A 10907-nucleotide genomic window follows, 5' to 3' on the forward strand; every position below is an offset into this window, starting at 1 on the left:
GCCGCCGCTGACATGGCAGGGTCCGGCGGACTAGCATTACTTGAACGACATTCACAAGATCGATGCCCTTCTCGGAAAGGCTCCAGATGCGACTTTGCAGAGTCTGCACTTCATTGACGGATCCCCAATCCAATCCCTTATTGATCCATGAAGCAAGCTGAATTGGAGGACCGGGTTGGAACGCAGGCGTAGGCGCCCACTTGGAGCCCCGCGGCTCGTTGATATAAAACCACCCCTGCTGCCACATGCCGGAAGACTCGGCGAAGGATCTTTCAAACCAAACCGCGCCGGCAAGCTTGCCTATTATGACGCTGTCGCACCCTACCTGCTCCTCCTCTGTCACCTGCGGCCTCGCGTCAAAGGTCTTGAGCCACAAACCAAAGTGCGGAGGAGTCCGGAGGAAGGCCTCACACGTGACGATAAATGTCGAGATGAGAAGAACAGAGTCCGGGGCCAGATCATGGAAATCTAACCCATAGTTGAATATGAGCCCCTGGACGAAGGGGTTAAGCGCGAACCCTAACCCGTGGAGGAAGTGGGACACAAATACTACCCTCTCGCTAGATTTTGGGGTGGGAATAATTTGCCCTTTTGCGGGAAGCCAATGGAGGATTTCTGGGGTCAGATACCTTGCCACGCGGAGCTTTGAAATATCCTCCTTCGTGACAGAAGAAGCCACCCACCGGCCTGGACGGCTGGGCCCGGACATGATTGGGGATAGTGGTGATTGGAACCCGAGGGCTAGAACTCGAGGTGGCTGGGGTTGAGGAAGAAGCAAGCGCAAAAGAAAAAGACAAGTCTGGGTCCCTATATAAAGACCCAGAATATTGAGCGTCTCCTCCTCGGTCTCGAAACTTACCAATCCTCAAAGAGTTGTGTAACACCCCAAAATTTTGACCTTGATTTGTTAATTAAAATTTTGCCAGGAAATTAAAAAAATTATTTTTAGTTTTATCTGTTAATTTCAGATAACTTTGTCCCTTTGAATTTTGGAGTTTTTCTTTCTAGATTGAAACCTTTCAAAAATATTGTTGGACTTGTATATCTTCCCAAGACCATTTCTTTTATCAGTGGAATTATTTCTACAATTATTTTTCCTGAGCTTTATTTCTTTAAAAATAATTTTTCATTAGTTTCAGAGCTCAATTTGCACTACAACTCTTTCAGAAAATTCTTGAAAATTTCAACCAAAATTTGGGGATGTCATGTGATGTTTCCACATCACTTTTATGCAAAAATATCTTTTGGTCATTGGAGATTTTGAGCTCTACACCAAATTTTCAAATCTGGTCCAGTAGGTAATTTTGCACTACAACCTATTTAAATATTTCTTTAAAAATTCTTCCAAGTGTTTAGAGATGTCAGTAGGTGCATATAATTCAACTTTATGCAAAAACCCATGAGTGTTCTTTGAAAAATTTGAGCAAATCATCCTCTTTTGCTCTCTGGTCCAGTTTGGCTTTTTCTACTGCAACCCTAATTTAGTTTGCTCTAGTGCCCATGAGCTTTTTCCTGCTTGTAGTCCTCCCTACCAAACCCTTAAGTCCAGGAGAGTGGACCCATTGGAGTATTTTTGGTTCATGCAATTATAGCCCTTACTTTCTGTCCAGTATTGGTTTTCTCAAAAACTTGCTCTAACAAGTTCTTGCTTTTGACAAACTAACCTTGCCACCCTCTTTATCATCCAAAGAGACTATGATCTGGAGTTTTTGGCCACCTCAAGAGTTACCTAGATGCCCATGGCATTCTGTCGAGCACCTTGTGTTCATGGACAGCTTTGGCATAGTTTTATGTTTGCACTGTGATCTTGCCCCTCTGGACAAACCAGCATGTCCACTAGTTGCCTAGCCACCACTAACCTAGACCTGTTAACTACCAGCTTCATTTAGGCCCTCTAGCACGCGTTGGCATTTCGTCGAGCACCTGGCGTGCGTGCTCTGGGCGCGGCCAGAGCGCACGTTTTGCACGTGCGTGCACCCGAGCCGCCGCGTCTTGCCCCTGGCCGTTGCTTGCCCGCAGAGCCGCGCCCCTCCTCATTCGCTCGCCAGAACCCTCCAAGCCCTCCCCTGGCGCCCTACAGCGCCGCCGTCAGGTCGGCCGTGGCCGCGAGCGGGCGGCCACAGCAGCCCCTGCCATGGACGGCGCCGCCCAAGCCACACGCGCGTGCCAGCTGCCCCTGGAACAGCTCGAGCTCATCCGCGAGCCCGTCCGCTAGCGCTCGTCACCGCCACGTCGCCCGGCTAGCAACAGAACGGCGGTTCGCCGGCGTGCTTATCCGCAGCCGCGGGAACCGACCTCGACCGCCTATAAAAGGAGCCCCCGAGCTCGTCCAGACCCTCAGGCGACCTCAGGCCATCTCCCTAGAGCCCCCACAACCAGCAATCGACGGAGGGAGGCCTTCCTCCTCGTCTCCGGTCAGTTCGGCCGCCGCCACACCCCGGTCCCGTCCGTCACGAGCAGGGCATCCCTAGTCCTTCTAGTGCCACCGTCCAACTCCCCTCGACCATACGGAACCACCCAACACCTCAGCCTCGACCAGGTGCCACCGTAGCACAAGCCCCCAATTGCTCCCGAAACGCCGTTCGCCGCGAAGCTCGCCGCCGGCGACTCCCTGCGTCCCCGCCAGCCTTTCGACCACAGGGAGGACCGCCCTGGACTGGCGGATCCATCCCTGCCCTCGGGGCCTCGTGGGTAGCCGCCGTTCGCCGGCGTCGATCGCCGGAGCCCCGCCACCGCTCGGCCAGAGGAGAAGGAGGCGCGGGCGACTGGTCAAACCTGACCAGTGGGCCCAAAGGACCCACTGTCAGTGACCCACGAGTCAACCCACGCTGACTTTAGTGGAAACGTATTCCACCGAATACGCCTTCGCTAGGGGAAAACGTAAGCCCCCGAACCGTTTTCTTTTTTTGTTTTTCTAAAACAGAACTTTGACTAAACTTTCACTGGCTATAACTTTTTAAATATAAGTCCAATTGATTTGATTCTTTGTCTGTTGTTTCTCAAATTCTGTCTAGTTTATTTTTATATTTATTTGAAAATTTTCCAGACACCTTTTTTGTACTGTTTTAAAATTATGTGTTAATTTAAATTTCCTCAAAATAGGATTTTGGAGAGAGAAGAAAACTTTCAAAAAAGTTTTTGGGATGCACCCTGCCTCTCCACAACTTGAAGGCAAGCATTCTGAACCCTGGCATAATATTTTTTTTGTGTGGTTACAACACCACCTTGAGATGGAGCATTCGTTATTTTATGTGACGATACAATCATGCGCATGAGTGAATAATGAAGATGCTTTGCTGTTAGAGATGGATATGCTTGTGATAGTAATCATCTTCGTATGCCTTTCATGCCTACCGGAAGGAAGCCGGGAAAGTCTCTGTCTTGGGTAGACACGAGCTTGTCCCTAGTTCCTCGTCGAGACGAGTGTGTCCGGTATGGCATGATGAGGTATGATGAGTGGTGATTCTATCTGTTTATTGAAATATTTTTGTTATGCTAACCATGCAGGGAATACTTAAACCTCCTAAGTCGACCATAGATCGAGTCTTGTTCCAGTAACCCCCATACTTGTTTCCTACTACCACTTGTCCCTGCCACAAGTAGGGTACGGTTCAGTAAGTTGTCAACCCCTTCCTAGCACACACCGTACAGAGACGCCATGGTGGAAGATACCGGAGGCCACCGGTAGGCATGCCACCTGGTCCGGGGGCATGGGTGTTTCGGTTGTAGCCGAAGGGGTAGCTCCCCTAGTTTGCGCGCGGTATAAATTTTGTGATCCCATGCTAAGTCGAGGTTGTTGCCTCCCCACTTAGAGTTTTGCTTAATGGGTGTCGTGGGTGATTCCAGAGACCGGTAAGTTAGGCTGGTGTGTGATGTTAGGTGTGTTTTCAATTAAAAGACCGTAGACGGAATTAGTCCCGATGGACTAAAGGAATCCGTTACGCGTGGGTAAAGAGTACACCCTCTGCAGAGATTAAACATCTATTCGAATAGCCGTGTCCATGGTTAAGGACTACAGTCTGGGACGGGTCAAGTGTCGGTCTTAGTGTCGGTCTTCGGAGGAAAAACTGCTAAACCAGAACATTGATTATGACCTGTGACACATGAGGATTATGATTATTATTATTATGGACTAACCATTTACATTATTTGAATTATTGAGTATCCCTGGGACGGTTCTACCTCCTGGATACTCACTGCGATTATTCTCTTATAAGCCCTTTATGTGGTGTCGCTCAGACGCCCGACTGTGGCATGCTTGTTATTTAAATTACTTATAAGCCCTTTATGTGGTGTCGCTCAGACGCCCGACTGTGGCATGCTTGTTATTTAAATTACTTATAAGCCCTTTATGTGGTGTCGCTCAGACGCCCGACTGTGGCATGCTTGTTATTTAAATTAATTATAAGCCCTTTATGCGGTGTCGCTCAGACACCCGACTGTGGCACGCTTGTTATTTTAAATTATTTATAAGCCCTTTTTGTGGTGTCGCTCAGACGCCCGACTGAGGCATGCTTTATATTATTATCCTTTCGAGGCGTCGCTTCAGACACCCGATCGGTGCATTCTATTTCTGCTCCCTTATTGCATATTCATATGAACAACCTGCTTGCATGCATCATGGATTTTTATTTCGTGGCTGACGTTGTGATCATAGAATATTTCAGAGCATGATCATCATTTGTTATATTATACCTGTGTTCATAATGTTTGCGAGTACATTCAAAGTACTCACTGGCTTGTCCCTGGCTATTGTCTTGGCCAGAATTCTTGCGTGGAGAGGAGCGTTGCGACGACAGCCCCGGAACCTACACAATGATGATAGCAGCCTCACAAAGATAGGAGTTATCCTGGTCAGCTGTTCCTGTGGGAAATGGAGTCCCATGGCCACTGATGTACCACAAACCGCTTCCGCCATCAACCACTAGAAACCATTTGTTGTACTCATAGGCCAGAATGGTCTTGTACCACATATTTTGTATTTTGCTAGGAATTTCTGTATCAAGTTGGTGCCTCATCAGCTAACAGTAATCCTGGGGCTGGTGAGCACAAGGACCATTTTTGGGAAATTGATACCCCGAAAATCCGGTCCTGACAAACTTGGTATCAGAGCTAGGCTGACCATTGGCTAATCCTATCTTAGCCAAGTCAATAAACCTAGGTTAACCAACCCACCAGACCTTAACCTAACCCCGGCCAAGCTTCTCGTGTAAGATAGCCACGCAGTGACCCCGACGCTTTTCGCAGTCGGTGCCCAACCTGTCAGCCTAGCCCGTCGATCACGCGCCAGTGACCGACACCTAAAATGTCTCATTCGCAAGCGTGCAAAGGAAGACTCCGTCCCCTTTTTTCTATAAAAAGGGCACGCTAGCCTCAACCCAGCACAACACAGCCTCTACCCCAAACCAAGCTAAAATGCTTGGACCCATTGTTCACAATGAGACCACAGCAACCAACCTTGGAGGTTTTGTGACCGTGCTCGCAAACCTCACCCGCCGTGCCTATGCATTAGAAGAGCCCCCAGAATATGTTGTGTACCATGGACCCATGAGCGGTGAGAGCCGTCAATTCTGGGCCACTGTACACATCTATGGTAGGGGTCTATCGCCAGAACGCCCCTACAGGTTCACTGGAAGGACAACTTCCTTTGAGCCACAAGCCATCCAGCTAGCAGCTCGAGAGGCTATAGTTCAACTCCGGCACTTGTCGCCCAGAGTTAACTGTCGCTCATTCTACTACTACCCTAGCCGTGAAGGGTATGGTAGGCCGCCCCAGGTTGCCAACAGAGATCACGAGACGGATCCTGCATTGTTGCATCTGGTGCGCTATGTAAGTGCACTAGAGGAACTGTTCGATCAGATCACCCTTGATCTGATCGCAGCTCGTGGAGAACTGGTTCGCCGAGCCCCGGCAAGAAGAGAAGATGAGCCCGACGCCGACAACCCAGTCGTGCTGTTCGGACAACCGATCGAGTCCTTGAGGACTGCCCCAGCCATCGACCAAAATGCTTTGGTGTCCCCAGAAGTGCTTCGTCGCCTTTTGGGAACACGCTCCAATGGGATTGTGGCCAACAACCCCCGCGATGGTCATCATCGCTACCCCGACCCTGCAGCCCCTCAACCTCATCCAGCTAATCCCAACGGTGAAACCCGTGGAGAAGCCTCGACGTCCACAAGGCAAGCCCGCTTAGATATTAACGAAGTAGACTAAGTCACTCGAGTAGTACCGAGCCTTAGTATTTCTACGCCTTGTAATTGTGTGATCATGTATCACCATGATTCAATTTTGTCTGCTGGTGCGCCCCTATATTGTAATAGTAGCCATGCATGAGTACGTTAGCGTACAGTTGCATTTTTTTTAAATTCCGGGCGCAGCTACCAAAAACCACCCCGACGACACCCACAGTGATACATCACTTTTGTGGGATATGTGGCATTGACCCCGACCCCATAGAGCAGAACCGACAAACTAGTTACCCTTCACCACGGTAAATAACCCAGCCCCAATGCTATATAAAAGGCCACCTCGTGACCTTGCCAAGCACCCCTCACCTTGTGCACAACTCTCACGGCCATTTCCTTGCCATGCCGACCCCCAGTATTTATCTGAGAACTCCAGACGCAACCTCGGGTAGTTTTGTTAAAATATTGTGGGATTTTACCTGCAGTACCATGAGTGCTATCCATCCACCCCAGTACGAGTTGCTCAAATCGAGGATCACCCCATCCACCTCGAAATATTGGGCAGTGGTGCACATCCCTCCCGCAAACCCAAACCAAGACCCAACGGAAGTCTCCTTCGTGGGGAAATCCATGCCGACTCCGCATATGGCCATAGAAGCTGCTGCGTACGAAGCGCTTGCTCGTCTTCGATTCGCGGTGCCCTATGCCAGCGAACGAGGGTATTATTATTTTCCGAGTCGTGCAGCACCCAGAGAAGTAGCATCTTTTCCCGGTGGACGAATCGAAAGAGACCCAGTACTGGCCAACCTTGCCCAGTATGTTATCGCTCAAGAGCATTTGACTCAGCGGGTAATGGGTTATCTCCAGAGCCTCGCTGATTTAAATCCTCAGATTGCCATCGACAGACCACTGAGGCCCGACCAGGAGAGACGCATCCATCGACTAGTCAATCCGCTTCCCCCGATAGAAGAGGAGTGTGCCCCAATACCAGAGACGTTTTCTCAGGACCCTGTCTATTTACCGTTTTCATTGTAGACATCACTGCTATGTTCATTGTCCCAGCATTTATTTATGCGTTGCAGCTTATGCGTCGTACCCTAAGTTTGTGCTATGAGTAAACTGTTTGGTTTCAGCTGGTAGGAGTAATGTTTTCAAAACAGCCCTTAGCAAATCTCGAGGACGAGATTTTTCTTCAGGGGGGTAGTGTTGTAACACCCCAAAATTTTGACCTTGATTTATTAATTAAAATTTTGCCAGGAAATTAAAAAATTTATTTTCTGGTTTTATGTGTTAATTTCAGATAACTCTGTCCCTCTGAATTTTGGAGTTTTTCTTTCTAGATGGAAACCTTTCAAAAATATTGTTGGACTTGTATATCTTCCCAAGACCATTTCTTTTATCAGTGGAATTATTTCTACAATTATTTTTCCTGAGCTTTATTTCTTTAAAAATGATTTTTCATTAGTTTCAGAGCTCTATTTGCACTACAACTCTTTCAGAAAATTCTTGAAAATTTCAACCAAAATTTGGGGATGTCATGTGATGTTTCCACATCACTTTTATGCAAAAATATCTTTTGGTCATTGGAGATTTTGAGCTCTACACCAAATTTTCAAATCTGGTCCAGTAGGTAATTTTGCACTACAACCTATTTAAATATTTCTTTAAAAATTCTTCCAAGTGTTTGGAGATGTCAGTAGATGCATATAATTCAACTTTATGCAAAAACCATGAGTGTTCTTTGAAAAATTTGAGCAAATCATCCTCTTTTGCTCTCTGGTCCAGTTTGGCTTTTTCTACTGCAACCCTAATTTAGTTTGCTCTAGTGCCCATGAGCTTTTTCCTGCTTGTAGTCCTCGCTACCAAACCCTTAAGTCCAGGAGAGTGGACCCATTGGAGTATTTTTGGTTCATGCAATTATAGCCCTTACTTTCTGTCCAGTATTGGTTTTCTCAAAAACTTGCTCTAACAAGTTCTTGCTTTTGACAAACTAACCTTGCCACCCTCTTTATCATCCAAAGAGACTATGATCTGGAGTTTTTGGCCACCCCAAGAGTTACCTAGATGCCCATGGCATTCTGTCGAGCACCTTGTGTTCATGGACAGCTTTGGCATAGTTTTATGTTTGCACTGTGATCTTGCCCCTCTGGACAAACCAGCATGTCCACTAGTCTCCTAGCCACCACTAACCTAGACCTGTCAACTACCAGCTTCATTTAGGCCCTCTAGCACGCGTTGGCATTTCGTCGAGCACCTGGCGTGTGTGCTCTGGGCGCGGCCAGAGTGCGCGTTTTGCACGTGCGTGCACCCGAGCCGCCGCGTCATGCCCCTGGCCGTTGCTCGCCCGCAGAGCCGCGCCCGTCCTCATCCGCTCACCAGAACCCTCCAAGCCCTCCCCTGGCACCCTACAGCACCGCCGTCAGGTCGGCCGTGGCCGCGAGCGGGCGGCCACAACAGCCCCTGCCATGGACGGCGCCGCCCAAGCCACACACGCGCGCCAGCTGCCCCTGGAACAGCTCGAGCTCATCCGCGAGCCCGTTAGCTAGCGCTCGTCACCTGGCTAGCAACAGAACGGCGGTTCGCTGGCGTGCTTATCCGCAGCCGCGGGAACCGACCTCGACCGCCTATAAAATGAGCCCCCGAGCTCGTCCAGACCCTCAGGCGACCTCAGGCCATCTCCCTAGAGCCCCCACAACCAGCAATCGACGGAGGGAGGCCTTCCTCCTCGTCTCCGGTCAGTTCGGCCGCCGCCACACCCCGGTCCCGTCCGTCACGAGCAGGGCCTCCCTAGTCCTTCCAGCGCCACCGTCCGACTCCCCTCGACCATACGGAACCACCCAACACCTCAGCCTCGACCAGGTGCCACCGTAGCACAAGCCCCCAATTGCTCCCGAAACGCTGTCCGCCGTGAAGCTCGCCGCCGGCGAGTCCCTGCATCCCCGCCAGCCTGTCGACCACAGGGAGGACCACCCTGGACTGGCGGATCCATCCCTGCCCTCGGGGCCCCGTGGGTAGCCGCCGTTCGCCGGCGTCGATCGCCGGAGCCCCGCCAACGCTCGGCCAGAGGAGAAGGAGGCGCGGGCGACTGGTCAAACCTGACCAATGGGCCCAAAGGACCCACTGTCAGTGACCCACGAGTCGACCCACGCTGACTTTAGTGGAAATGTATTCCACCGAATACGCCTTCGCTAGGGGAAAACGTAAGCCCCCGAACCGTTTTCTTTTTCTGTTTTTTTTAAACAGAACTTTGACTAAACATTGACTGGCTATAACTTTTTAAATATAAGTCCAATTGATTTGATTCTTTTTCTGTTGTTTCTCAAATTCTGTCTAGTTTATTTTTATATTTATTTGAAAATTTTCCAGACACCTTTTTTGTACTATTTTAAAATTATGTGTTAATTTAAATTTCCTCAAAATAGGATTTTGGAGAGAGAAGAAAACTTTCAAAAAAGTTTTTGGGATGCACCCTGCCTCTCCACAACTTGAAGGCAAGCATTCTGAACCCTGGCATAATATTTTTTTGTGTGGTTACAACACCACCTTGACATGGAGCATTTGTTATTTTATGTGACGATACAATCATACGCATGAGTGAATAATGAAGATGCTTTGCTGTTAGAGATGGATATGCTTGTGATAGTAATCATCTTCGTATGCCTTTCATGCCTACCGGAAGGAAGCCGGGAAAGTCTCTGTCTTGGGTAGACACGAGCTTGTCCCTAGTTCCTCGTCGAGACGAGTGTGTCCGGTATGGCATGATGAGTTATGATGAGTGGTGATTCAATCTGTTTATTGAAATATTTTTGTTATGCTAACCATGCAGGGAATACTTAAACCTCCTAAGTCGACCATAGATCGAGTCTTGTTCCAGTAACCCCCATACTAGTTTCGTGCTACCACTTGTCCCTGCCACATGTAGGGTACGGCTCAGTAAGTTGTCAACCCCTTCCTAGCACACACCATACAGAGAGGCCATGGTGGAAGATACCGGAGGCCACCGGTAGGCATGCCACCTGGTCCGGGGGCATGGGTGTTTCGGTTGTAGCCGAAGGGGTAGCTCCCCTAGTTTGCGCGCGGTATAAATTTTGTGATCCCATGCCAAGTCGAGGTTGTAGCCTCCCCACTTAGAGTTTTGCTTAATGGGTGTCGTGGGTGATTCCAGACACCCGTAAGTTAGGCTGGTGTGTGCTGTTAGGTGTGTTTTCAATTAAAAGGCCGTGAACGGAATTAGTCCCGATGGACTAAAGGAATCTGTTACTCGTGGGTAAAGAGTACACCCTCTGCAGAGATTAAACATCTATTTGAATAGCCGTGTCCATGGTTAAGGACTACAGTCTGGGACGGGTCAAGTGTCGGTCTTCGGAGGAAAAACTGCTAAACCAGAACATTGATTATGACCTGTGACACATGAGGATTATGATTATTATTATTGTGGACTAACCATTTACATTATTTGAATTATTGAGTATCCCTGGGACGGTTCTACCTCCTGGATACTCACTGCGATTATTCTCTTATAAGCCCTTTATGTGGTGTCGCTCAGACGCCCGACTGTGGCATGCTTGTTATTTAAATTACTTATAAGCCCTTTATGTGGTGTCGCTCAGACGCCCGACTGTGGCATGCTTGTTATTTAAATTACTTATAAGCCCTTTATGTGGTGTCGCTCAGACGCCCGACTGTGGCATGCTTGTTATTTAAATTACTTATAAGCCCTTTATG

Source organism: Triticum aestivum, chromosome 7D, assembly GCF_018294505.1.
Source record: "Triticum aestivum cultivar Chinese Spring chromosome 7D, IWGSC CS RefSeq v2.1, whole genome shotgun sequence".
In the NCBI taxonomy this organism is placed as follows: Eukaryota; Viridiplantae; Streptophyta; class Magnoliopsida; order Poales; family Poaceae; genus Triticum; species Triticum aestivum.